The sequence below is a fragment of the Cervus canadensis genome, chromosome 33 (assembly GCF_019320065.1).
Source record: "Cervus canadensis isolate Bull #8, Minnesota chromosome 33, ASM1932006v1, whole genome shotgun sequence".
NCBI classification, from domain to species: Eukaryota; Metazoa; Chordata; class Mammalia; order Artiodactyla; family Cervidae; genus Cervus; species Cervus canadensis.
In genome coordinates this window covers 91,805-95,864 of record NC_057418.1, presented here as the reverse complement: position 1 = coordinate 95,864, position 4,060 = coordinate 91,805, and the positions used below count along the sequence as shown (strand labels likewise).

At 35.8% G+C, this 4,060-nt stretch overlaps 1 pseudogene; it reads right to left on the bottom strand.

The window, feature by feature from the left end:
• Window positions 1-593: 593 nt before the first annotated feature.
• On the bottom strand, window positions 594-3,852 carry LOC122433815 (annotated as a pseudogene).
• Window positions 3,853-4,060: the final 208 nt, after the last annotated feature.

The window sequence follows — 4,060 nt, the reverse complement described above, 5'->3', positions numbered from 1 at the left end:
TTTGGGTCCACTTTAAGCTCATCTTGACTCTTACCTTAATTACATCTGCAAAGATCTTATTTTCAAATAAGGTAACATTCTGAGTTCTGGGTGACATGGCTATTTGGGGGACAATATTCATCCACATCACTTCCATGGTGGCTCAGAAGGTAAAGAATCTCCCTGAAATGCAGGAAACGCAGGTTCAAACCTTAGGTCAGGAAGATCCCCTGGAGAAGGCAATGGCTACCCACTATATCATTCTTTCCTGGAGAGTTCCATTGACAGACGAACCTGGCAAGCTATAGTCCATGGGGTGGCTAAGAGTCAGACATGACTGAACAACTCACATTTTCACTTTTCATACACCCACAACACACATCATTTTACACATGATATACAGTTATTTTATTTGACCTTGAACTGAACAGAAACTAAAAGATGAAATAGCCAATTTACGACTCTAAATTTATGATCTAGTGAGCTGACTACATAATTTGAGTCATCATCTCTACAAGAAGATTTAATCAACAGTACATAATAGATCAAATTTCTTTTGGACATACAGATCTTCAACTAAATTGTATTAAGTGATTAATTAATTTCCTGACACTCTATTTCACATCTTTGTTCCTGAGACTATAGATCAGAGGGTTCAGCATGGGACTCACCACTATATAAAATACAGAACGTACTTTGACCATGAGCCATGAATTTTTGGAGCGGGGTACACAATAAAGGAACAGGACAGTCCCATGGAACGTGGCGATGGCGGTCAGATGGGGGGCGGGACACAAGTAGAGAAGGCTTTTTGGCGAATCCCAGCAGAAGGCATTTTTATGATAGTGACAAAAATGGAAATATAAGTAGTGAGAACAATTACTGGGCTGCTCACCTCTTTGCATTTGGCAATGGCAAAATGGAGCACTTGGCTGATGAAGGGGTCAGAGCAGGAGACAGAGACAATGACAGAGTGCTCACAGGGGAAATTATTTGTGATGTTAGACCCACAGAAGGATAATGTCTGGAGAAAATAGGTGAGTGTCAGGGAAGAGACTACACCCCACATGTAGGGACAGGCCACTAACGATGCACAGAGCTTTGGGGACATGGCCACTGTGTAGAGAGTGGAGGCTTACAAACGGCCACAAATCGGTCATAGGCCATCACTGCCAACATGAATGCCTCTACCACTACAAACATACAAGCCGAGAAGAATTGCATGATGCATCCCGTGAAAGAGATGGTTCTGTCTTCCACAACCAAATCTCCAAGAGTTTGGGTGTAACTGTGGTGGAATAGTAGAAATCAACAAAGGACAAGTGACTGAGAAAAAAGCACATGGGGTTGTGGAGTTTGGGACTGACCCTGATGATGGTGATCATGCCCAGGTTCCCCACCAGGGTGACTGCATAGACAATGAGGAAAACTAGGAACAAGGGAACCTGGAGGTTGGGATATTCTGAGAAGCCTAAGAGGGTGGCTTAGGCTTAGCCTAAGTGGCTTAGCCACTCTCTTAGCCTAAGAGAGTGGTTCTGGCACTCTGATTTCCTTCAGCAAGCCACATAATTGTTGTTGGAGAAAATCTGAAATAGTGATAATAAAATGATAACAATGATGATAGTCCATGGATATCATATTTATTGTGTGTCAGACATCATGTTAAAATATTGGTACATTAGTTTTGAGCACTAAATAAGATTTATGAATTTCAAAACAAGCAGTTTCATATTTTACAAAAGGAAATGGAAGCATATATGAGTTAAAAAACTTGTTTGAATTAATACAGCCTGCTGGTGATGAGTTAGGTTTGAAGTGACCATGAGTGACAGAAATTGAATTTAGTTTAGAATCAGAGAGAAATATTTTCTATAATGTCATAGAAAAAACATGTTTTTCACAGTTCCATCATTCTCAAGGTCTGTGCTGTGTAATGGGAGTAACATAACAATAAATGAAAACATAGCACTCAAATTTATTTTAAAAAGCAGGAGGAGTAATATTTTTAGAGGCAGTAATACTTCTATCATTATGTTCAAACTGAAGATCATCGAAAAGGCAGAGGTCATGAGTCACCACAAGAATTTTCACATTTTGAAAAACATAAATGGACATTGAGGGAAATGAAGCTCTATCTTCAAGTTTTCCAGTGATTCCAGTTTGCTGCTAAGATTATTGGCTTGTGTTCAATGCAGCCACCTGGTAAAGTAATGGAGCTGTATTATAATTTGTGGTACCCTCACTTTTGTTTTCTTTCCTATTTCACTATTTATCATTTGTCTCACATAGTGAGTGCCACTGATGCTCTCAACATAGTCTTTTAAATTATTTGATCAATATCTCTTAATTTGCTATCAATATTTCCAATCTAATAAATTTATTAGGAATATTATAGCATTAAATGCTTATAGAATATCTGAATTATAGAGTAACTTAAAATATATTTTGCTCAGCTCTTCCATATTCTATACTGTTTCTCAAGAAAATCAGAGAATACAGTAATAAACACAAGGTTACATTATGACCCACAAAACTTCTGGTGACAGGAATATTGAGTTTGATTAAAACCACAGGTGAACAAAAATAAAAATAAAAAAAACACAGGTGATAATCTTGCTTTGAGTTATACAATTATTTGTATACATTATTTTGAGAAAGCAAAAGCATCTTGTACTGATAAGCAGTTTATAGCAACAGAAGTATATTTATTTAGCAAATATTTTAAAATAAGTTAACCAATAACAAGCACACATCTGAAATATTCAGATTAATAAAGGGACTATTAGTTCAACTCTCATAAACACAGATGCAATTTTAGTTTTGTCTGACCATGTGAAGGGAGAAATAATTCATTATTTCTTGAATAGCTTTGTGGTACTTTTGACACTCAAAAAATGTATTTCCTATATGCAGAAAAGGGAATGGTTGGGGAGTGGAAAAGAGTTAGTGGCAGACAGACTGGCACAATGAAAGAAGCAAGGAGTTGGAAACGTAGATTTAAATTCAGTTGCAAGCTTTGGCATTCACTGTATGATCTTTGGTGAATCACCCAGATTTTATGAGCCTCAACTTCTTTATCAGTAATAGTGACATGGTAATGTATATTTTATAGATGTATAAATATTAAGTTAGGAAATGACATTAATATAATTGGTACAAAGTCTGATAGTTGTGGAGTTCAAAATATATGTTTTCCCACCCCCATCCCTTTTAATTCTTAATACTCTGAATAACTGGTATTATTTTTAAACACATATTGTTTTAAACAATCTAAGAAACAGGTCAAGGTCCAAAGTTGGCAGCAACAAAAATGCAGGAACAATTTGTGATGTCGAAGAATAGCTCAACTTTATTATTTTTTTTTTCTGAATTTCCTCTTGGCCCTGTTCATGTTAATTCATCAACCACTGTCCTTCAATAAATTGTCTCTGTTTCCCCTTTGTTTTCTCTTTTATTATCTGACTCTTACTAATCATCCAATTTTAATCTCATGGTCACCTAGGTTTAGCCAACTTCCCTGTAGTGGTGCTACCCTGAACTGTGAGAAAATTAATTTCTTCTTGATTACTTTATCTGTTATGACAGTTTCTGTCTCTTAAAAACTTTAATTTCTCCCTATCAACTAATTTATCAAGTCTAAATTTCTCTGCTCAGTTTTACATAAAGCCTTATCCTAGCTATATTCTTCAATTTTCAACCTTCTTTAATCAAGTCACTATTCTTATAATATAATGCCTGTAATTTCCTCTTTTATTACATACTGATGCAGTGATGAACAATATACAAAACATTTCATGAAAATTGCTATCATAAGGACACTTTTCCTTTTCACTTCAACCATATTTCCTATACCCTTGACATACCTGCAGACATTACTGTCAGAAAAATGGAATTTTATATTATGGTGTTCATTATTATTATCTACATATGATTCTTACCTTCTTTCAACTCAGTTTTGAGGTGTTGAGGAATTCTCAGGCATTATAATATTTTTAAAAATTTCATTGTGACTATTCTGCTAAGCACAATATGGATATCCTCAGAGCAAAAATCAGGATGATACCCCAGTGAAGGAGGAGGA